The sequence below is a fragment of the Hylobates moloch genome, unplaced genomic scaffold (assembly GCF_009828535.3).
Source record: "Hylobates moloch isolate HMO894 unplaced genomic scaffold, HMol_V3 SCAFFOLD_13, whole genome shotgun sequence".
Lineage (NCBI taxonomy): Eukaryota > Metazoa > Chordata > Mammalia > Primates > Hylobatidae > Hylobates > Hylobates moloch.
Window position 1 is genome coordinate 72,147,869 of NW_026652288.1, and position 25,944 is coordinate 72,173,812.

Sequence of the window (25,944 nt, forward strand, 5' to 3'; positions counted from 1 at the left end):
GATTTAGAGTCAAAAGTCACTGAGAGGCCAAGTGTGGTGGTTCACGCCTGTAATCCCAGCACTTTGGGAGGCTGAGGAGGGCAGATCACTTCAGGCCAGGAGTTCAAGACCAGCCTGGCCAACATAGTGAAACCCTGTCTCTACTAAAAATGCAAAAATTAGCCGGGCGTGGTGGTGCACACGTAGTCCCAGCTACTTGGGACGCTGAGGCAGGAGAATCACTGGAATCCAGGAGGTGGAGGTTGCAGTGAGTCGAGATCTCGCCACTGTACTCCAGCCTGGGCGACTGAGTGAGACTGTCCCCCAACTCCCCTAATAAAGTCTGATGAGCAAGAGAAGTTCGGGGTAGAGTTGCTTGTGTAATTGAGATGTTTAACAGCATCAAGCTAATTCCTTGCCATAGTAGAACCCAGAAGCTCTGGGCTGTGTGCCAGCAGATGCCTCCCTGGTCAGTAGTTAGTACCAGAGTTTTCCCTAGATTCTTTAATTTTAGTAAATGTGCTTACATTGAGTCAATCCTTACATAACTGGGTATGTTATTTCCAGCCCAAGGCATGTTTATTTTTAAAAATATTTTTAATTATCCATAATTTTACAAAATGTTGCAAGTATTCCTGGATACCATTTACCTAGATTTGCCAAATGTAAATAATTTGCCTCATTTGCTTTCTTTCCCCTTCTCACTAATAATTTTTTCCTCAACATTTAAGTAAGATGCAGACATGATGCTTCTTTATCCTCTAAATATTTCAGCATTCCCCCCACCCAAAAAACAAGGAATTCTCGAATCACAGTGTAGTGATCGCTATCGGAAAATTAACATGGACACAAAACTGTTATCTAATTGATAGACCATATTAAGATGTCAGTAATCTCAATAAAGTCATTGATAAAAATAGTAAATCTAAGATTCTGTGTTGTATTAGGTTCTCATATCTCTTCAGTCTTCTTTAATCTGTACTAGTTCTGAGTGTAATGTTTTATGTAATTGACATTTTTGAAGAGTCCAAGCCAGTTGTTTTGTAGAGTGACCTCAATTTGGGTTTGTTTGATGTTTTCTCAAGATTAATTTTAGGTTATGTCCTTTTGGCAGGGCTGTGCCAGAAGTGATGCCAAATTCTCAATGCATAGTATCGGGAAGCGTGTGCTGTTGATTAGTCCAGATGTTCCCAAACTTGGTTATTTGTTGGTTTTCTGTTGTAAGGAAGAGCTATCTCTTTTTTCATATATTTGCTTATTCAGTTGTTTTTCATGTCATTGTGGACTCTTGAATTTTTACTTTAATGCAATGGGATCTAGCCCTTTGCAATAGTTATATTTACTTGATTTTTAAAAAATTTATTTTCAGTGTACAGTGAAATTTCTCTTTGATGTACAGATCTATGACTTTTAACACATAGATTATGTAATTACCACAGTCCAATTATAGAACAGTCCTATCATATCCACCCCAAAAAAATTCCATGTTTTTTGTTTTGTTTTGTTTTCAAATCCTCCCATCCTTAACCCCTGGCAACTTCTGATCTGTTTTCTAACTTCATAGTTTGCTTTTTCCAAAATATATAAATGAAATCATACAGTATGTAGCCTTTAAGTCTGGTTTCTTTCACTCAGCATGGTGCACTTGAGATTCGTCTAAGGTGTTGTGTAAATCAAAGTGGGTTCCTTTTTGTTACTGAGTAACGCATTATCAATATCACAGTTTATTCATTCCTATGTTGAGGTATGTTTGAGTTTCTAGTATTTGCTGATTAGTAATAAAGCTGCTATGAACATTTCCGTACAGGTTTTTATTTTACTTGGGTAAATAACCAGGAGTGAGATTGTTGCATCCTGTACTTAACTTTGTAAAAACCTGTCAAACTGTTTTCCAAAGTGGTTTGTGCCATTGTGCTTTCCCACCAGCAGTGTATGAGATTTTCACTTACTCTGCATCCTTGTCATATTTTGAAATTGTCAGTTTAAAAAAGCCATCCAGATAGGTGGATGGTGGTGTCTTTTTGTGATTTTAATTTGCCTTTCCCTAATGGCTAATAATACTGAACATCTTTTCATGTGCTTATTTGTTACATGTATCTTTTTATCAGTAAAATGGCTGTTCACATCTTTCATCTATTTTTAAGAATTGGGTTGTATTTTAGTTGGGGTTGCTATAACAGAATACCATAGACTAGGTAGCTGAATAAAAAAGCAAACCTTTTCACAGTTCTGGAGGCTAGGAAGTCAGATCAGGGTGCTAGCTAGCATGGTCAGATTCTGGTGAGAGCCCTCTTCCTGGTTTGTACATGCATGGCTGTCTTCTTGCCATCTTCTCACATAGCAGAGCGAGAGCCCTCTAGTATCTCTTATCTCTTCATAAGAGCACTCATCCCATCAATAATGGCTCCACTTATGACCTAATTACCTCTTAAATGACCCACCTCCTAATGCCATCACATTAGGGATTAGGGTGTCAACAGATGAATTTTGGGGCACCATAAACATCCAGTCCATAGCAGGTTGGTTGTTTTCTTGTTTTTTTTTTTTTTATTTTGATGTTCATATTGTTCCAGACTTGGCCAGTGGGTACCTCTCCAAGCTGCGGCTTACGTCCTTTTGACAGGTGCTTCTCTGTATTTGATCTTGTTCTTATGCTGATATAACATTTTGGGCAGGATTTGAATTTTTCTTGTTCAGGCCCCACATATAATCTACTCTTAGCTTATTTTGCATCATGAGGAACCAATGTACTTAAAAATAGGGCAGTTTGAGTTGAGTCATCTGTGATTTAAGGAATCATGAAATGGCTTCATAAAAAAACACTGATGTCAGTGTTATGCATTCTCAGCTTATCAGTTCTGTCACATGTTGAAATAACTTGATCAGTGGGGTAGTGAGCCTTGATGACAGCAAGAAATCAGTCTAGGTATCTTTCTGTATTTCAAAATAATGTGAAAAGAAAATTGAATTTTAGTTGATTGACTTGATACATTTTGAAAACTGCGTTATTGTCTAGGGAAGAGACATGATTCAGGGTGACAAAACAAGATCTGTAGTAATTAAAGGTTATTTGGAATAGGTTGGGCAGCCACTATGTTTCTGTAGCAATGTTGCTTGTATTATCTGATGGCAATTTTATTTTGTTTTTGTTGGAGTCAGCACTGCAGTGGTGCCTATCACACATTTTCCTTCTGACACAGTTTCATATAAATATGGTCTTTATCACCTGCTTCACAGCGTTTTTGTGAAGTACTTTAAGGTAAAATATGTACTAGAACTAGTTTATTAAGTGCTAGACAATTCTTGGGAGCTGTATGATGGAAATGAAAAGTTTTGGAATCAGCTTACCTGTCACTTATTAGCTATATGACTTAAACTTTCTGAACACCTATTTCTTCAGTTTGTTAAAAGGACATAATACTGTTCACTACATAGAGGATTGCTAAAATTCTTAGCATAGTCAGTATGCAACAAATTAATTCAATAGTATCTGCTTTCAAAATTTATAAACAGTTTTAATGTTTAGTATTTAAACAAGTTGAGAAATGACTTGTTTCTTGTTGCATTTTGTATGCCTACACTTTTTAGAGCAGCATAGAATCATAGAGTTTGTTCCAGAAAATTCATATGGCATAGGGAACCATAAAGACAAATGTAGAAATTACCCATAATCCTACCACAGGGATTCACTGTTAACATTTTGTCATTGTTAACATTTTGATATTTTTCTTTTTTAATAGGCTTTATTTTCTATTTAGTTTTACACTTAACAGAAAAATTAAGAAAACACTACAGGGAGTTCCCATATACTCCATACCCAGTTTTCCCTATTGACATTTTATATCAGTATGATATAAAATATAATTATATGCTTGTTACAATAAGCCAATATTGATACATTATTACTAACTAAAGTCCATATGTTTAGAGTTCTTAGTTATTATCTGATTTTCTTTTCCAGGGCGTACCACATTGCATTTAGTTGTCATGTTTCCTTATGCTCCTCTTGGTAGTGGCAGTTTCTCAGATTTCCTTTGTTTTTGATGATCTTAACAGTTTTGAGGAATACTGCTCAGTTATTTTATAGGATGCCCTGCTATTGGAATTTGTCTGATGTTTTTCTCATGATAAGACTGGGGTTATAGGTTATTGGGAGAAAAACCGCAGAGGCAAAGTGCCATTTTCATGACATAATTTCAATGGTGCTTAGTATCAATATGATTTTTCACTGTTGATGTTGACCTTGATCACCTGACTGAGGTAGAGTTTGTCAGATTTCTCCACTGTAAAGTTACTCTTTTTTCCCCCTTTCCTTACTGTACACTTTGGAAGGAAGTCACTGCACAGCCCACGCCTAAGAGGTAGTGAGGCGGGCGCCTGTAGTCCCAGCTCCTCGGAGAGGCTGAGGCAGGAGAATGGCGTGAACCCGGGAAAACTGCCCACTGCACTCACCTGGAAACAGAGACTCTCTCAAAGTGAGTTACACTGCCCCTCCTTAAGCATGGGATATCTCCGTAAATTATTTAGAATTCTCCTGGATGGGAGATTTGTCTCTTTTTAATTTACTAATTATTTCAATCATGTTTAGCCATGTGGATTCATGAATATTTATTTTATACTTGGTCTTATAATCTGATACTATTTTAATTATTTTGTTCGAATTGTTCTAGCTTTGGCCATTGGGAGCTCTTTCAGTTGTCTCCTTTGGGTATATGGTCCTTTGACAAACCCCCATCATTGTGTTGTGGTGTGTGTGTGTTTGAGCATTTCCTTACATTCTGGTACTATAAGGTGTTAACAGACTCATCTTGTATATTTATTGCCCTAGAATTGGTCATTTTTTTCAAGGAGCTCTGGTTTTATTTATTGGAGAATGGTTTTAAAAACCAACATCTAGGTGCTAGGTATGCTTGCTGCTACTGAAGTCGTTTCATTTAGTTCCTCTCAGCTGACAGAGTAAAAAAAATGCTGTTTTACTAACCTATGTATTTTTATGTATTTATAAATACTTCTATATGTACCAAATGTATCTACATTAAAGTACACATGAAGTCATACTGATGTCTCCAATTATAATTAATTACTGCATGAGTCAGTCTAGCTTTCTGTCCTTGTTTATCTGTGAACTCCCATTCCAACAGTGTAAAACCTGATTTCCACCATCTGCCATCCATTTACTTAATTATTACATTCCAGTATACAAGTATAGTAGTACAAGAATTATTAACCTGCATCCTGTAAAAAATAACTTTATTAACTACAGTAAATGTTTTATGTGCAGTTCCCTTTTGCCCTGAGTCTTTCAGACTGTACTCATTTCCAGAGTTATTTCGGTCAGCACCTTTACTGCAATTGTTTCATGTACTTGTAAAAGAGTTAGTCTTATCATAGTCTTCATTTCTTCCTGGGATAACCTGACCTCCTAAATGACTTTTTAAAATTTACTTTTTGTGTTGTAAATTTCTACGGTTTTGACAGATGGGTAATGTCTTGTATCTGCATTACAGTATTAGACAGAATTTTACTGCCCTAAAAATCACCTGTGTTTCCCCTATTCATCCTAAACCCTAAACTCTTAGCAACCACTAATCATTTTACTGTCTCTATAGTTTTGCCTTTTTCAGAATGTTGTATAATTGGAATCATACAGCATGTAGCTTTTCATACTGGCTTCTTTAACTTAGCAATGCGTTTTTAATGTTGTATGTATTTTGTGGCTTGTTAGCTCATTTCTTTTTATTTGCTGAATTATATTCTATAGTATGGATGTACCACAGTTTGTTTATCCATTCATCTATTGAAAGACATCTTGAGTACTTCCAGCTGTTGGTGATTATGAATAAAGTTGCTATAAACATTCATGGTCAGGTTTTTCTGTGAACTTAGGTTTTAAAATCAATTGGATAAACACCTAGAATCATGATTACTGGATCTTATGGTAAGATTGTTTAGCTTTGGAAGACGCTACCAAACTGTCTTCCAAAGTGGCTGTATCCTTTTGCATTACCACTTTGAATGAATGAGTGTTCCTGTTGCTCTGCATCCTTGTCAGCATTTGGTAGTGTAAGTTGTTTATAGATTTTAGCCATTCAAATAGGTGTACAGTAGTATCTCATTGCTGTTTTCATTTGCGGTTCCCCGATGACAACTGATGATAAACATCTTTTCATATGCTTATTTGCCACCTGTATACCTTGGCGATGTGTCGGTTCAGATTTTTGCCTATTTTTGAATTGGGTTGTTTTCTTGTTGTTTTAAGATGTGTATTTTAGATGATAGTCCTTTGTTAATATGTATTTTGCAACGATGTTCTCCCAGTCTGTGGCTTGCCATATATATATATATATATATATGGGCTGGGTGCAGTGGCTTATGCCTGTAATCCTAGCACTTCGAGAGGCCAAGGTGTGTGGATCACCTGAGGTCAAGAGTTTGAGACCAGTCTGGCCAACATAGCAAAACCCCGTCTCTACTAAAAATAGAAAAATCAGCCAGGTGTGATGGAGGGCGCCTGTAACCCCAGGTACTCAGGAGGCTGAGGCAGGAGAATTGCTTGAACCTGACGGGTGGAGGTTGCAGTGAGCTGAGATTGCATCACTTCACTCCAGCCTGGGTAGAAGAGTGAGACTCTGTCTCAAAAAAAATTAATAAAAAATAAAATAATACCAATATATATGAAAATAATTTATGTATGTGAATTATTTATATGTAATGTATATAACTTACAGATGATTAGTGGTGAGATCATACTGTATATATAGTTTTTGTGCCTTCTTTATTATTATAAAATAAGCCCTTTCAAAGCCATTAACAATTCTTTGTAAATATATTTAATAAAAATATTCCACTAGTAGATTACAGAATATTCCCAATTCATCACTCTGCCCTGTGTCTATGCCTTTTATCCTATAACTTATAGTAGGATCAAATAAATATTTAAGGCTTTAGAGGTTATATGGTCTCTATCACAACTACTCAGCTCTCCTGTTGTGGCATGAAAGGGCCATAGACAATGTGTAAATGAGAGTGGCTGTGTCCTAATAAAACATCATTTTAAAAAACAGGCCTGCTGACCCTGATGTCACTTTATTTTTTGTTTTTAATTTTTAATTCTTATCTGTGGGTATATAATTGGTATATATATTTATGGAGTATATGAGATATTTTGATATGGACATACAATGTATAAAAATCACATGGGGGTAAGTGGGATATCCATCACATCAAGCATTTATCCTTTTTACAAACAATCCAATTATACTCTTGATTTTTTTTCTTATTTCACTTTAAGTATCTTGGTTGTTTTAAAATGTACAATTAAGTTATTATTGGCTATAGTCACCCTGTTATGCTATCAAATACTACATCTTATTCTCTTTTTTTGTACCCATTAAAACCATCCCCACTTCCCCCAAACCTTCCCCACTACCCTTCCCAGCCTTTGGTAACCATCATTCTACTCTCTATATCTGTGAGTTCAATGGTTTTAATTTTTAGCTCCCACAAATAAGTGAGAACATGTGAAGTGTGTCTTTCTGTGCCTAACTTATTTCACTTAACATAGTGATCTCCAGCTTCCTCCATGTTGTTGCAAATGACAGGATCTCATCCTTTTTTATGGCTGAAGAGTACTCCATTGTGTATGAGTGCCACATTTTCTCTATCCATTCATCTGTTGATGGACACTTAGGTTGTTTCCAAATCTTGGCTATTGTAAATAGTGCTGCAGTAAACATGAGAATGCAGATATCCCTTCAATATACTGATTTCCTTTCTTTTGGGTATATAGCTAGCAGTGGGATTATGGGATCAAATGATAGCTCTGTTTTTAATTTTTTGAGGAACCATAGTGATTGTACTAATTTACATGCCCAACAACAGTGTACGAGGGTTCCCTTTTCTCCACATCCTTGCCAGCATTTGTTATTGCCTGTCTTTTGGAAAAAAAGCTATTTTAACTGGAGTGAGATAATATCTGATTGTAGTTTTGATTTGCATTTCTCTGATAATCAGTGATGTTGAGTACCTTTTCACCTGCTTGCCATTTGTATATGAAATGTATATTGAGAAATGTCTATTCAAATCTTTTGCCCATACTTTGATTGGATTATTATATTTTTTCCTATAGAGTTGTTTGAGCTCCTTATGTATTCTAGTTATTAATTCCAGAAGGATAGCTTGCAAATATGTTCTCCCATTCTGTGGGTTGTGTCTTCACTTTGTTGTTTTCTTTGCTGTGCAGAAGCTTTTTAATTTGATGTGATCTTATTTATCCATTTTTGGTTTGGTTGCCTCTACTTGTGAGGTATTACTCAAGAAATCTTTGCTGAGACCAATCTCCTGGAGAGATTCTCCCATGTTTTCTCTTATTAGTTTCATAGTTTGAGGTCTTAGATTTAAGTCTTCAATTCATTTTTTTGATTTTTGTATGTGGTAGGGGATGGGTCTAATTTCATTCTTCTGCATATTGATAATCCAGTTTTCCCAGCACCATTTATTGAAGAGACTGTCCTTTCCCCAATGTATGTGCTTGGCATCTTTGTCAAAAATGAGCTCATGGCAGATATATGGATTTGTTTCTGGGTTCTCTTCTGTTTTGTTGGTCTGTGTCTATTTTTATGCCAGTACCATGCTGTTTTGGTTACTATAGCTCTGTAGTATAATTTGAAGTCAGGTAATGTGATTCCTCCAATTTTCTTCTTTTTGCTTCAGATAGCTTTGGCTACTCTGGGTCTTTTGTGGTTTCATGTAAATTTCCGGATTTTTTTTTTCCCATTTCTGTGAAGAATGTCATTGATACTTTGATAGGGATTGCATTGAATCTGTAAATTGCTTTGGGTAGTATAGACATTTTAACAATATTGATTCTTTTAATTAATGAACATGGGATATCTATTTTTTTGTGTCCTCTTCAATTTACAAAGTACATCAACTTTTTATAGTTTTCATTGTAGAGATCTTGCACTTTGTTTAATTCCTAGGTATTTAATTTTATTTGTAGCTATTGTAAATGAAATTACTTTATTGATTTCCTTTTCAGATGGCTTATTGTTGGCTTATAGAAATGCTACTGATTTTTATATGTTGATTTTGTATCTTACAACTTTAGTGAATTTGTTTGTTCTAATAGTTTTTTGTTGGTCTTTAGGTTTTTCCAATTAAAATATTATATCACTGGCAAACAAGGATAATTTGGCTTCTTTCTTTCCAATTTGGATGTCCTTTATTTCTTTCTCTTGCCTGATTGCTCCAGCTAGGACTTCCAGTGCTATGATGGATAACAGTGGTGAAAGTGAGCATCCTTGTTGCGTTTCAGATCCTAGAGGAAAGGAAGGCTTTCAGTTTTTTTTTTTTTTTGCATTTTTTTTTTTTTATAATAATTTTTTTTTTATTATACTTTAGGGTTTTAGGGTACATGTGCACAATGTGCAGGTTTGTTACATATGTATCCATGTGCCATGTGGATTTCCTGCACCCATTAACTCATCATTTAGCATTAGGTGTATCTCCTAATGCTGTCCCTCCCCCCTCCCCCAACCCCAGAACAGTCCCCGGAGTGTGATGTTCCCCTTCCTGTGTCCATGAGTTCTCATTGTTCAATTCCCACCTATGAGTGAGAACACGCGGTGTTTGGTTTTTTGTCCTTGCGATAGTTTACTGAGAATGATGTTTTCCAGTTTCATCCATGTCCCTACAAAGGACACGAACTCATCATTTTTTATGGCTGCATAGTATTCCATGGTGTATATGTGCCACATTTTCTTAATCCAGTCTATCGTTGTTGGACATTTGGGTTGGTTCCAACTCTTTGCTATTGTGAATAGTGCTGCAATAAACATACGTGTGCATGTGTCTTTATAGCAGCATGATTTATAGTCCTTTGGGTATATACCCAGTAATGGGATGGCTGGGTCAAATGCTATTTCTAGTTCGAGATCCCTGAGGAATCGCCACACTGACTTCCACAATGGTTGAACTAGTTTACAGTCCCACCAACAGTGTAAAAGTGTTCCTATTTCTCCACATCCTCTCCAGCACCTGTTGTTTCCTGATTTTTTAATGATGGCCATTCTAACTGGTGTGAGATGGTATCTCACTGTGGTTTTGATTTGCATTTCTCTGATGGCCAGTGATGATGAGCATTTCTTCATGTGTTTTTTGGCTGCATAAATGTCTTCTTTTGAGAAGTGTCTGTTCATGTCCTCTGCCCACTTTTTGATGGGGTTGTTTGTTTTTTTCTTGTAAATTTGTTTGAGTTCATTGTAGATTCTGGATATTAGCCCTTTGTCAGATGAGTAGGTTGCAAAAATTTTCTCCCATTCTGTAGGTTGCCTGTTCACTCTGATGATAGTTTCTTTTGCTGTGCAGAAGCTCTTTAGTTTAATGAGATCCCATTTGTCGATTTTGGCTTTTGTTGCCATTGCTTTTGGTGTTTTAGACATGAAGTCCTTGCCCACGCCTATGTCCTGAATGGTATTGCCTAGGTTTTCTTGTAGGATTTTAATGGTTTTAGGTCTAACATATAAGTCTTTAATCCATCTTGAATTAATTTTTGTATAAGGTGTAAGGAAGGGATCCAGTTTCAGCTTTCTACATATGGCTAGCCAGTTTTCCCAGCACCATTTATTAAATAGGGAATCCTTTCCCCATTTCTTGTTTTTGTCAGGTTTGTCAAAGATCAGATAGTTGTAGCTATGCGGCATCATTTCTGAGGGCTCTGTTCTGTTCCATTGATCTATGTCTCTGTTGTGGTACCAGTACCATGCTGTTTTGGTTACTGTAGCCTTGTAGTATAGTTTAAAGTCAGGTAGCATGATGCCTCCAGCTTTGTTCTTTTGGCTTAGGATTGACTTGGCAATGCGGGCTCTTTTTTGGTTCCATATGAACTTTAAAGTAGTTTTTTCCAATTCTGTGAAGAAAGTCATTGGTAGCTTGATGGGGAGGGCATTGAATCTATAAATTACCTTGGGCAGTATGGCCATTTTCACGATATTGATTCTTCCAACCCATGAGCATGGAATGTTCTTCCATTTGTTTGTATCCTCTTTGATTTCATTGAGCAGTGGTTTGTAGTTCTCCTTGAAGAGGTCCTTCACATCCCTTGTAAGTTGGATTCCTAGGTATTTGATTCTCTTTGAAGCAATTGTGAATGGGAGTTCACTCATGATTTGGCTCTCTGTTTGTCTGTTACTGGTGTACAAGAATGCTTGTGATTTTTGTACATTAATTTTGTATCCTGAGACTTTGCTGAAGTTGCTAATCAGCTTAAGGAGATTTTGGGCTGAGACAATGGGGTTTTCTAGATATACAATCATGTCATCTGCAAACAGGGACAATTTGACTTCCTCTTTTCCTAGTTGAATACCCTTTATTTCCTTCTCCTGTCTGATTGCTCTGGCCAGAACTTCCAGCACTACGTTGAATAGGAGTGGTGAGAGAGGGCATCCCTGTCTTGTGCCAGTTTTCAGAGGGAATGCTTCCAGTTTTTGCCCATTCAGTATGATATTGGCTGTGGGCTTGTCATAGATAGCTCTTATTATTTTGAGATACGTCCCATCAATACCTAATTTATTGAGAGTTTTTAGCATGAAGGGTTGTTGAATTTTGTCAAAGGCCTTTTCTGCATCTATTGAGATAATCATGTGGTTTTTGTCTTTGGTTCTGTTTATATGCTGGATTACATTTATTGATTTGCGTGTGTTGAACCAGCCTTGCATCCCAGGGATGAAGCCCACTTGATCATGGTGGATAAGCTTTTTGATGTGCTGCTGGATTCGGTTTGCCAGTATTTTATTGAGGATTTTTGCATCAATGTTCATCAAGGATATTGGTCTGAAATTCTCTTTTTTGGTTATGTCTCTGCCAGGTTTTGGTATCAGGACGATGCTGGCTTCATAAAATGTGTTAGGGAGGATTCCCTCTTTTTCTATCGATTGGAATAGTTTCAGAAGGAATGGTACCAGTTCCTCCTTGTACCTCTGGTAGAATTCAGCTGTGAATCCATCAGGTCCTGGACTCTTTTTGGTTGGTAAGCTATTGATTATTGCCACAATTTCAGAACCTGTTATTGGTCTATTCAGAGATTCAACTTCTTCCTGGTTTAGTCTTGGGAGGGTGTATTTGTCGAGGAATTTATCCATTTCTTCTAGATTTTCTAGTTTATTTGCATAGAGGTGTTTGTAGTATTCTCTGATGGTAGATTGTATTTCTGTGGGATCGGTGGTGATATCCCCTTTTTCGTTTTTTATTGCATCTATTTGATTCTTCTCTCTTTTCTTCTTTATTAGTCTTGCTAGAGGTCCATCAATTTTGTTGATCTTTTCAAAAAACCAGCTCCTGGATTCATTAATTTTTTGAAGGGTTTTTTGTGTCTCTATTTCCTTCAGTTCTGCTCTGATTTTAGTTATTTCTAGCCTTCTGCTAGCTTTTGAATGTGTTTGCTCTTGCTTTTCTAGTTCTTTTAATTGTGATGTTAGAGTGTCAATTTTGGATCTTTCCTGCTTTCTCTTGTGGGCATTTAGTGCTATAAATTTCCCTCTACACACTGCTTTGAATGTGTCCCAGAGATTCTGGTATGTTGTGTCTTTGTTCTCGTTGGTTTCAAAGAACATCTTTATTTCTGCCTTCATTTCATTATGTACCCAGTAGTCATTCAGGAGCAGGTTGTTCAGTTTCCATGTAGTTGAGCGGTTTTGAGTGAGTTTCTTAATCCTGAGTTCTAGTTTGATTGCACTGTGGTCTGAGAGACAGTTTGTTATAATTTCTGTTCTTTTACATTTGCTGAGGAGAGCTTTACTTCCAACTATGTGGTCAATTTTGGAATAGGTGTGGTGTGGTGCTGAAAAAAATGTATATTCTGTTGACTTGGGGTGGAGAGTTCTGTAGATGTCTATTAGGTCCACTTTATGTAGAGCTGAGTTCAATTCCTGGATATCCTTGTTAACTTTCTGTCTCGTTGATCTGTCTAATGTTGACAGTGGGGTGTTAAAATCTCCCATTATTATTGTGTGGGAGTTTAAGTCCCTTTGTAGGTCACTGAGGACTTGCTTTATGAATCTGGGTGCTCCTGTGTTGGGTGCATATATATTTAGGATAGTTAGCTCTTCTTGTTGAATTGATCCCTTTACCATTATGTAATGGCCTTCTTTGTCTCTTTTGATCTTTGTTGGTTTAAAGTCTATTTTATCAGAGACTAGGATTGCAACCCCTGCCTTTTTTTGTTTTCCAGTTGCTTGATAGATCTTCCTCCATCCCTTTATTTTGAGTCTATGTGTGTCTCTGCACGTGAGATGGGTTTCCTGAATACAGCACACTGATGGGTCCTGACTCCTTATCCAGTTTGCCAGTCTGTGTCTTTTGATTGGAGCATTTAGCCCATTTACATTTAACGTTAATATTGTTATGTGTGAATCTGATCCTGTCATTATGATGTTAGTTGGTTATTTTGCTCGTTAGTTGCTATTGTTTCTTCCTAGCCTCGCTGGTCTTTACAATTTGGCATGTTTTTGCAGTGGCTGGAACCGGTTGTTCCTTTCCATGTTTAGTGCTTCCTTCCGGAGCTCTTTTAGGGCAGGCCTGGTGGTGAGAAAATCACTCAGCGTTTGCTTGTCTGTAAAGTATTTTATTTCTCCTTCACTTATGAAGCTTAGTTTGGCGGGATAGCAAATTCTGGGTTGAAAATTCTTTTCTTTAAGAATGTTGAATATCGGCCCCCACTCTCTTCTGGCTTGTAGAGTTTCTGCTGAGAGATCAGCTGTTAGTCTGATGGGCTTCCCTTTGTGGGTAACCCGACCTTTCTCTCTGGCTGCCCTTAACATTTTTTCCTTCATTTCAACTTTGGTGAATCTGACAATTATGTGTCTTGGAGTTGCCCTTCTCGAGGAGTATCTTTGTGGCGTTCTCTGTATTTCCTGAATCTGAATGCTGGCCTGCCTTGCTAGATTGGGGAAGTTCTCCTGGATAATATCTTGCAGAGTGTTTTCCAACTTGGTTCCATTCTCCCCATCATTTTCAGGTACACCAATCAGACGTAGGTTTGGTCTTTTCACATAGTCCCAAATTTCTTGGAGGCTTTGTTCATTTCTTTTTATTCTTTTTTCTCTAAACTTCCCTTCTCTCTTCATTTCATTCATTTCATCTTCCATCAGTGATACCCTTTCTTCCAGTTGATCGCATCTGCTACTGAGGCTTCTGCAATCTTCGCGTAGTTCTCGAAACTTGGCTTTCAGCTCCATCAGCTCCTTTAAGCCCTTCTCTCCATTGGTTATTCTAGTTATCCATCCTTCTAATTTTTTTTCAAAGTTTTTAACTTCTTTGCTATTGTTTTGAATTTCCTCTCGTAGCTCAGAGTAGTTTGATCGTCTGAAGCCTTCTTCTCTCAACTCATCAAAGTCATCCTCCATCCAGCTTTGTTCCGTTGCTGGTGAGGAACTGCGTTCCTTTGGAGGAGGAGAGGTGCTCTGTTGTTTAGAGTTTCCAGTTTTTCTGCTCTGTTTTTTCCCCATCTTTGTGGTTTTATCTACTTTTTGTCTTTGATGATGGTGATGTACAGATGAGTTTTTGGTGTGGATGTCCTTTTTGTTTGTTAGTTTTCCTTCTACCAGACAGGACCCTCAGCTGCAGGTCTGTTGGAGTTTACTAGAGGTCCACTCCAGACCCTGTTTGGCTGGGTGTCAGCAGCGGTGGCTGCAGAACAGCGGATTTTCGTGAGACCACAAATTCAGCTGTCTGATAGTTCGTCTGAAAGTTTTGTCTCAGAGGAGTACCTGGTTGAATGAGGTGTCAGTCTGTCCCTACTGGGGGGGTGCCTCCCAGTTAGGCTGCTCAGGGGTGAGGGACCCACTTTAGGAGGCAGTCTGTCCGTTCTCAGATCTCCAGCTGCGTGCTGGGAGAACCACTACTCTCTTCAAAGCTGTCAGTCAGACAGGGACCTTTAAGTCTGTGGAGGTTCTTGCTGAGTTTTTGTTTGTCTGTGCCCTGCCCCCAGAGGTGGAGCCTACAGAGGCAGGCAGGCCTCCTTGAGCTGTGGTGGGCTCCACCCAGTTCGAGCTTCCTGGCTGCTTTGTTTACCTAAGCAAGCCTGGGCAATGGCGGGTGCCCCTCCCCCAGCCTCGCTGCCGCCTTGCAGCTTGATCTCAGACTGCTGTGCTAGCAATCAGGGAGACTCCGTGGGCATAGGACCCTCCGAGCCAGGTGCGGGACACAATCTTCTAGTGTGCCGTTTTCCAGGCCCGTTGGAAAAGCGCAGTATTGGGGTGGGACTGACCCGATATTCCAGGTGCTGTCTGTTTCCCCTTTCTTTGACTAGGAAAGGGAACTCCCTGACCCCTTGCGCTTCCCGAGTGAGGCAATGCCTCGCCCTGCTTTGGCTCGCGCACAGTGCGCTTCACCGACTGTCCTGCACCCACTGTTAGGCACTCCCTAGTGAGATGAAACCGGTACCTCAAGCAGAAATGCAGAAATCACCCGTCTTCTGTGTCGCTGGGGCTGGGAGCTGGAGACCGGAGCTGTTCCTATTCGGCCATCTTGGCTCCACTAAGAATCTGCATTTTAAACAAGCCTCAGTGTTTCTGATCTACACTAACAATTGAAAACCAATGCTTTTCTTTTTCCTAAGTGCTTTTCCACTTGATTTCATTTTATTCTCACAATAACCCTCAGAGGCAGGCAGGATAGATCACTATCATTACCGGAAGCAAGAGCCGTGCCAGATTTCGTTGACAGTCCTGTACCATATCTGGCTTGGAGCAATATGGTCCCCACAGGCTGGACACCTCCAGACATCTTCACCCGCCAGCGCGGACATGGTCCCGGGAGCGCGGAAATGGGGAGGAGGAGGCGGGGAACACAGCAGCTCCCCTCAGCTCCCTCAACTCCCCTCAGCTCCTGCAGCCGCCGCCTCAGGCGTAGAAGGACCACCGGCTTTCAGTTTTTTCCCATTCAGCATGATACTAGTGGTGAGTCTATCATATATGGCTTTTATTATGTTGAGGTGTGTTCTTTCTATACTCAATTTTTTTTAGGGTTTTTATCCTGAACAGATGTTAAGTTTTATCAAATGCTTGTTTTAGCATCAATTTAAATGATCATTTGTTTTTGTCCTTCATTCTGTTAACATGGTGTATCACGTTGATTGATTTGCGTATGTTGAACTATTTTTGCAGCCCTGGGATAAATTTCACTTGGTCATGATGAATGATCTTTTTCATATGTTGTTGAATTTTGTTTGCTAATATTTTGTTGAGGATTTTTACATCAATATTTATCAGTGATGCTGGCCTATAGTTTTTTTTTTTTCTTTTTATGTGTGTCTGGTTTTGGCATCAGAATAATAATGACCTCATAGGATCAGTCTGGAAGTATTCCCTCCTGCTTTATTTTTTAGAATAGTTTGAGTAGGATTGGTATTAGTTCTTCCTTAAATGTGTGCTAGAATTCAGCAGTGAAGCCATCAGGTCCCAGGCTTTTCTTTGCTGGGAGACTTTTTGGCTTTGATCTTGTTATTTTTTATTTGTTCAGATTTTGGATTTCTTCATGGTTCAATCTTGCTAGGTTTTATGTGTCTAGGAATATATCCATTTCTTCTAGGTTTTCCCATTTATTGGCACATACTTGTTCATTGTAGTCTCTAGTGATCCTTCTAATTTCTGCAATATTGGTTATAATGTCTCCTTTTCCATCTCTGATTTTATTTATTTGGGTCTTCTTTTTTTTTTTCATAGTCTGGCTAAAAGGTCACCAATTTTGTTTATCTTTTCAGAAAAACCAACCTTTTGTTGATCTTTTGTATTTAATTTCAATTTCATTTATATCTGCTCTGATCTTTATTATTTCTTTTCTTCTACTAATTTTTGGTTTGGTTTGGTCTTGCGTTTCTAGTTCTTTAAGATGCATTGTTAGATTGTTTTTTTCTGATGTCACTTTGTAGTGCCCGTTTACTTTTATTCTGACCTTTGGAGGTTAGGATGAGGTGCAAGTTCTGAGCCTGAGCCTCTGAGAGATTGCATGTTTCCTCTCGGGCCTCTGCCATTGCTGTGAGAACATGTTTAGTTAAATCTGTTAGAGGAAATGAGGGAGAACAAACCCAGGTTGCCGTAGCTGAAGCCAGCTAACCCTCAGACAGGTGAGCAAGCACAGCTAAAATCAGCAGAGCTGCCTAGCCAAACCTCAACTCACCCCAGACACATGAGCAATAAATTTGTATGCCCCTGAGGATTTGTGGTTGATACAGAGCATTGTTGTGACATTAGACAATTAATATTCTGACATACCAACACTGAATTAACAATTTTTGTGGCTGGGCATTTCTAGGTTTTTTCTTTTCCTTTTTTCCTGTAAAAATTTGTTTCATTTCTCATTTTCTCAGAATATATATGTAAGAATGAATTTACTGTGTCAAAGAGCATATAAGACTCTCAGTACATAGAAAAATCCTTTTCAGAAAAGTTGTACCTACCATGTAATGCAGTTTATGAGATTGTCTCTTTTACAATCTTACTGTTCTTGATGTTTGGCATGTTTTCTCTTTTAATGTTTTCTAGGCTCACTTCAGGTGAAGCCCAGTCTATAGTGATCTGTTAGATGAACTTCTGTAGCAGTTACAATCTGTCCTACATGGTTAGTTTTTATAAACCTCCTGAGTTATTGTCATTACCATTTTTATATGTATGTCTTTCTCTCCAACTAGGCTATATATTTCCTTCCGGCAGCACAAATATAGCACAATGCATAGGTCCTCAAGTATGTAGTTAGTAGTACAATCTGATTTGAGCTACATTTTGAAAAATGAGTGGTCTTTTTGGTTGGGTGTTGCTTTGCTTTAAATAACTCCTTGAGAGTCCACTCATGAAGCAAGAAGTCAAGCAGATTTTTAAGGCTTTGGAGAGGTGGTAAATAGAACTTGTAGAGAGAGTTGTCCATATTGGTCAAGACTTCATTTTGTTTATAGAAGCCAAATCTGCATCTAATCCTATACATTGTTAAATTTTATATGAGTAGTGCTGTGTCCGGAGTTGATTCCTTCTGGTGGGTTTGTGGTCTCACTGACTTCAAGAATGGAGCCACGGACCTTCGCAGTGAGTGTTACGGCTCTTAAAGATGGCACAGACCCAAAAAGTGAGCAAGATTTATTGTGAAGAGCAAAAGAACAAACCTTCCACAGCCTGGAAGGGGACCTGAGTGGGTTCCAGCTGCTGGCTGAGGTGGCCAGCTTTTATTCCTGTAATTCACTCCTCCCATGTCGTTTCTGTCCTACCAGAATGCCCTTTTCTCAATCCTTGCGATTGGTTACTTTTAGAATGTTGCTCATTGGTCCATTTTCCAGAGTGCTGATTGGTCCATTTTCCAGAGTGCTGATTGATCCATTTTACAGAGCATTGATTGGTGCATTTTACAAACCTCTTGCTAGCTACAGAGCACTGATTGGTGCGTTTTACAATCCTAGCTACAGAGTGCTGATTGGTGCGTTTTACAATCCTCTTGTAAGACAGAAAAGTTCTCCAAGTCCCCACTGGACCCAGGAAGTCCAGCTAGCTTCACCTCTCAGTGCTAATTAGTCAACCACAGAAGTCTGATATTGTAGTATTAGCACAGACTATTCAGTTTTAACACACAGTAAATTATTTTCTTCCTCCAGAGAACTTTATTGTGTATAATGTCACATATGTTACTTATAAATAATCCTGTGGACAGACAGCCACAAATGACCTATACAGAGAAGAAAAACTATTGGGAAATATTCAAGAACTAGAAAATATGTCTGGTAGTTTTCCTGTGTTTATGGATTTGGACCAGAATAATGCTAATGGGCTGACTACTCAATAAAGTACAAGATAAATCAGTGTACATGTGGATTCAAGAGTGTTCTATACTAAGAGAGTGCTGTAGAAGTCCCCGTGGAATGTTACTAGATTCCTGGGATGATGATACTGAATAGTCTGGAATGTGGCATTCTTTGTCTCAAAGAGAGTCTTTAAAAAAAATCTGTGTTCTGATGGTAGAGTTCCAATTTTGGCATTTTGCCTTCTGTGATAATAGATAGACTTTGACTCTAGGTAAATTTGTGATGGAGCAAAAGTTCGTTTGGGGTTGTTCCACTTACCCCTTACTCTTTGCCCTCCCTAGTCATGTTTGTCCTCTTTTCTTTCTTTATAGGAAATGGCCTGATACTCATAGTCAGGAATAAATAAATAGTTATGGATTAAAATATTATTCTTGAGAGTATTTTCATCTTTGTCAGGGAACAAACATGCTTATTTGTACTTGAGTTCTTGTCCTTCTACCATCATCACTGGAAAAACATCTCTGGGTAGTCACTGCCTCCCCAAACTGGACTCAGGATGGAACTTTTGAAGCAGTGTTACCTACCCCAAACAACTCAAACCCGTAAGTATGAGAATAAATGATTATTATTTTAAGCCACTGAGTTTTGGGGGTGGTTTCTTAGGCAGCATTATTGGCAATAGCTAACTGATACTCTCTACATCTTTAAAATTCATTTCACTGTGCAACTTCTGATGGGTAATGCTTGCTCTGATTGTAGAAGTAGGGCAACCCTCTTTCCCCAAACACTTACTAGGGTTAAAGTTCAGATAATAGTAGATGTACCCCTATCGATTCTTTTAAAGTAGCTTGACTTTTTCTGCTAGTGTTGTCTTGAGTGGGTTAGTTAACTCCCATACATTATTTCTACACATTACAGGTTTTACTGGTTTTAATAGTACTCTGGAAGGTGGCTTGGAGTGGAGGAGTGATATGGTTTGGGTCTGTGTCCCCACCCAAATCTCATGTTGAATTGTAATTCCTGATGTTGGGGAAGGGACATGGAGGGAGGTAATTGGATCATGGGGGAATGGTTTTCCCTATGCTGTTCTTGTGATAGTAAGTGAGTTCTCATGAGATCTGATGGTTTTATAAGTGTTTGGCTCCTCCCCCACCCCCCTTCTGCCACCATGTAAAGAAGGTGCTTGCTTTCCCTTCGCCTTCTGCCATGATTGTAAATTTCCTGAGGCCTTCCAGTCATGCTTCCTGTTAAGCCTGTGAAACTATGAGTCAATTAAACTTCTTTTCTTCATAAATTACCCAGTCTCAGATTTCTTTATAGCAGTGTGAAAACGGACTAATATACAAGGAGGGATTGGGGAGGCTAAGAAGACATAACTCCAAGTGTTCTTAGTCTTACTTCAGGCTGGGCCGCCTCTTATTTTAGATATTGGCTTGTAGCACTGTCAGTTTCCTAGCTTTGATCCTGTCCTATGTTATGTGAGATGTTACCATTGGGGGAGGCTGGGTGAAGAGTACAGTTGACCCTTGAACAACACACATTTGAACTGTGAGGGTTCACTTGTAGGTGGATTTTTTTTCAATAAATATATTGGAAAATATTTTGAAGATTTGCAACAATTAGAAAAAACAGACAAACCATGTAGCCTAGAAATATCAAAAAACTAAGAAAAAGATATGGCATGAATGCATAAAATGTATGCTAGCCTATTTTATCATTTACTACCATAAAATATACACAAATATAGAAAATTAACATTTTTCAAAACTTAGGCACACAAACATGTCTTACACATGGCACCATTCACCATCGAGAAATGTAAACATGTAAAAATGATTTATTCAGTCATAACTTCATAAAATTAACTGTAGTAACACTGTACTATTGTAATAATTTTGTAGCCACTTCCTGTTGCTATTGTAGTGAGCTCATTTTGGAAGTATCCACTTAAAATGCCATGTGACCCTAATCATCTCAGCATGAGCAGCTCATTTCTCTGGTAAATTGCTTATCACAGTAAAAAGTGATCTCTCTTGGTTCTTGCATACTTTTTATTGTGTTCAGTGCAATACTGTAAACTTTAAATAACACCATGGGACCCCTATGAAATGCTACTAGTAATGCTGAAGTGCTCCCAAGAAGCAGAGAAAAATCATGACAAGAAAAAGTTGAGTTGCTTAATATGTACTGTAGATTGAGGTTTGCAGCTGTGTCCACTATTTCAGACAGATGATTCACCTTGTAAACAGATGATGTAAACTTACAGTATTGATAAATACAACACAGTACTGTAAATGTATTTTCTCCTCTTGATTTTCTTAATAACATTTTCTTTTCTCTAGCTTACTTTATTGTAAGAATACAGTATATAATATATATAACATACAAAATATGTTAATTGACTATGTTATTGTGAAGGCTTCCAGTCCACAGTAGGCTGTTAGTAGTTAAATTTTGGGGGATGATATGTGGATTTTCAATGGTGTGGGTGGCGGGCATCCCTGACCCCCATGCTGTTGAAGGATCAATTGTACATTAAATTTTTTTTCTATGCATCTATAATTATTTCACAATAAAGTTAAGGGTTAAAAGTATTGCCATGTTATATAATGCTAACATAAGAGGATTATATATTAGCTAATATATATATATATATCTTTAAAAAATGTATTATATATTTTTTCCTCTAATATTAGCTAGTATTACAATACTGTGCTTATATCATGTTTACAAGGTGAATTATATATATATATATTAGCTAATATAAGCTAATGTTAGAGGAAAAGAAATAATTCTTCCTTTGTTATATGATTTATTTAAAGAAACTTGAGCGAATATTGACAGTTTATTGAGCAATCTATCCATTACTGATCTCCTTTAGAGAAAAGTTAATGTAACAGAAAGAGTGAGTGTATGTTTATTCAGTTCCATCTAATCTAATTTAGAAGAGTTCCATGAAAGGACCCATGTTTTTTTTAGTTGTTATTGGTAATGTTAGCAAAAGGGAAGAAGATGATATTAGATAAAAAGAGAAAAGCAGATCCTCTTTTATGTGAGGTTATTGTTAGGGAGGTGGCACATAACAGAGGACTAGCAATTTTCAATTTTGGCAATCCAGAATGACTTCTGTCTTAGAAAATGAAAAGTAATTTATTTTCATTAGGAGTGTTTAGCACTGTGAATGTTCACAGAAACATGTTTGTTTGCTGTCAGATATGTGGGAATAAACTGAAGCCCATAAAAGTTGGATGGAGACTTAGCAACTTGGGAAATATTCTGACAGTTTCTAGCTTTGGACTTTAACCTATTTCAGTGATAGTAACATCAATGTCCTATGCTTTTCCCCATGGTTCTGTGATTTGACAACGTACAGTGTAAGCAAGAATAAGAGAAATACTTTTTATTTTTTAAAAGATAATTTTAAAGGTTGTGATATGGCTTGTCTTAGTACTTCTTTTGGTATTTCAAAATACCTTATGATAAGAGACAATCTAACATGGGAAATAGTGAAACCACCTTTGCAAAATTATAACTGAGGAAATTATGATAATGAAAGAAATCAGACATAACCGATTCCATCTTGCTTCCAACCTTTAAGCTGTCCTTGTTCATTCCTGGGCATAGGCCGAACTAACCTTGGGAGGGAATTCAGTTCATGGTTTGACTCTGAAACAAAATTGATAAAAATTTTGTTTCCCAAAAAGACCCCTTTCTCACCTGGGGACCAGTCTGCCTTTGTAGTACTAACAAATTAGCTACAAGATTAGAAATTACAATTCAAGGGTCATGCAACCTCTGGCTCCAAGAGTCTGAACCTCCCCAGATTGCTCTTGGGGAGAACATCACTACTGTAAAACCTAAGATCAGTGCTTGAGATATTTTTCAGACTCTGTACTTACTGGATCAGCTAAGACCATCCAGACTGGTAATCTGGTTCAACCAGTTCTGCCATCCTACCCAGGAACAGAAGACAGCAAGAAAAACTCACTTCAAACCCTTATGATTCCATCTCCAATCTGACCAATCAGCACTCCCCGCTTCCCAAGACCCTACCCACCAAATTATCTTTAAAAACTCTGATCCCATACGGGGAGACTGATTTGAGTAATAATAAAACTCTGGTCTCCTGCACAGCTACTCTGAACTACTCTTTCTCCACTGCAATTCCCCTGTCTTGATAAATTGGCTGTCTAGGCAGCGGGCGACGTGAACCATTGGGCAGTTAGAATAGGCCTGATAATATCTTCACATATTCTGGCACGCCCCACTGACTAAACTTTGGAAAGTTTAGCAGCAGATCTATGGAAACTTATTTAATTTTACCCCAGCATATGAATGAATTTATCAAGAAGGAAGCGAGATTGGTTATGTCACTATTTTATAACTATTTTGTCCACATTTTCCTTTTTCTAAGGAATGAATATTTACTTGATAAGGCCCACAGACATTATTTAGCTATCTTTACGATGCATTTCTTTCTTTTAATATGGCACCATGTGGAAGTGTAGCTTTGCTCTACACATACGTGTGTGAAAGAAAGCATAGCGAATATGACTAAGTGCATAGGCCTAGGAACCAGATGTCCTGGGCTTAAATCCCAGCTCTTACTGTGACCCTCAGGCAAGTACCTTCTTTTAACTCAGTTTCCTCATCTGTAAAGCAGGAATTTCATTGTTTAAAATTGTGGGATCCAATTATTCTGAGGTTAATAGTAAAGCAGTATTTTTCAGGTGCTCTGGCATAAAAGTGCTGGAAGTGCAAAAAGAAAGACAAATGGGACTGGAGCAGTAAAATGGAAGATGAACGGGTGATATCCAGAGATCAGAAATTGGAGATGCCCCTGGGCTGGCTGCTGCACCATTGGAGGCATGGTTAGAGTCAAGCTTGGATCTGCTGAAGAGGTGTCACTTAGCCAAAGGGTGCTGCCTCTGCCCTAGCTGGTCATCTGGATTCACTTCATTCACATAGCAGCAAGAGTATCTGCCACCAACTACCACACATTTGGAGTCAAGAGCCTTTCTCTTTCTTTTTTCAGCCTTCTCAGTTCCTTTCAGTGCCTAACAAGAGAAGCAAGAGAGCCTGGACATGTAGTTTGATACCTCCCAGCCCTAGATGTTCAGAGTATAGAAGGGTAAGTGGACTGAAAAACAACAGGTAAATGACCTATACAAAGACTTCATAATGTGCATATATCTTTTATAGTGAGTAACTGTGGCTGTCTCTAGGAAGGAGAACTCAGGGGCTGGAACATAGCAGTGGAAGGATACATTATATTTACTCCTGGTTTTCGGGCTTTGTTTTTAAGGCCTTTAGATCCATAGAATTGAATTGATTATTTTCAGTTCATTGCACACTGATTTTGGTCCTTGTAAGTCATTATGCTCATTCCTTTCTCCCATAGTCATTCATGCCATAGATGTCTACTTCCCATACTTCTATGTAGATACATTGAAATATATATATATATGTAGATGTAGATATATATTTTATATATATATAAAATTAAAAAATCTTCATACTGTTATTTATGGTTTAAATATAAAGAAATACTGTTGTGTTATCCATTTTCCCATTGTTGGACATCTAAGTTGCCTGCAATTATTTTGCACAATGCTGAGATAAAGAGCATCATCTTGGCCGGGCGCGGTGGCTCACGCCAGTAATCCCAGCACTTTGGGAGGCCGAGGCGGGTGGATCACGAGGTCAGGAGATCGAGACCGTCCTGGCTAACACGGTGAAACCCAGTCTCTACTAAAAATACAAAAAATTAGCCGGGCGTGGTGGCGGGCGCCTGTAGTCCCAGCTACTTGGAAGGCTGAGGCAGGAGAATGGGTGAACCCGGGAGGCGGAGCTTGCAGTGAGCAGAGATCGCGCCACTGCACTCCAGCCTGGGCAACAGAGGGAGACTCCGTCTCAGCAAAAAGAAAAAAAAAAAGATCCTCGTCTTTTTCTTTTCTTTTCTTTTGCGGCTTTGTTGAGAGTTTCTGGGATACATACCCAGTGTGGTAGGCAGGCTCCAAAACGGCTCCCAATGATTTCTGCCTCCTGATATTCATGCTTTTGTTTAATGTCCTTCCTTTTAATATGGACTAGGTCTAGTGATTTTTTTCTAACAAAGAGAATATGTCAAATGTAACGCGATGTCACTTCTAAAATTGGTTTACAGAGAGACTGTGACTTCTGTCTTCCTCGCCATTTCTCATTCTCTCTTTTTGGAGCTCTTGCTCTAGAGGAAGTGAGCTGCCATGTTATAAACTGCCCTATGAAGAGGTCCATGTGACAAGGAACTGATGTCCCTGGCCAACAGCCAGTGAGGCCCTAAGGCCTGCAACACTCTGTGAGTGAGCCTGGAAATGAATCTTCTGAGCTTACCAACAACCACACTGATCCTTAAAATGGCTATATGTCCAGGTCCTTGATTGCAGTCTTTCAAAAGACTGTTATTCGGGGCATTCAGGAAAGTCATGTTTGAATTTTTGACCCACGGAAACTTTGAGATAATAAGTGTTGCTTTATTATTTATTTTTAAGCCACCAAATCACAGAGTAATTTGTTACACAGAAATAGAAAGTACATCCGGGAATGTGACTGTTGGGTTGTAGGATGCATATGTAGGTGGAAAATAACTCCCATACGTTTGTAATCGGAAAAGATCCCCGTTACAAAAGACAGATTAACAAGAGAAAAACAAGTTTATTAACATGTGTATTTCATATGTACAAAGGAGATACCAATGATTAGTTCTCAAAGAAGTAGCTTTGAATTCTAGCTTTTATTTTATTTTCAACAAAGAAGAGTAAATTTTTAGAGAAGTGACAGCACAAAGGAAAAGGACTTGGAGTCTTTACAAGCAGCAACTTGTGGGGAAGGCAAACAAATGGCAGATAAAGGTTAGTAAAGCTTGTGAAAATAAATTTCCTCTGGCATCATTTCAAGGCTGATGAGGGTCTAAAGCTGTCTTCAGTGATTAACTTTTGTTGTCTGTGGTAAAGAAGAAGTGGCAGGATACCTTTTTTCTTATAAATCTATGTCCTGCTTTCAGGCAGATAGAGGGAGGGCAGAAAGCTCTCCTGCATCTGCTCCTTCTTCTTCTTCTTTTTTTTTTTTCTGGAGCCAGAGTCTTGCTCTGTCACCTAGGCTGGAGTGCAGTGGTGCCATCTCGGCTCACTGCAACTTCTGCCTCC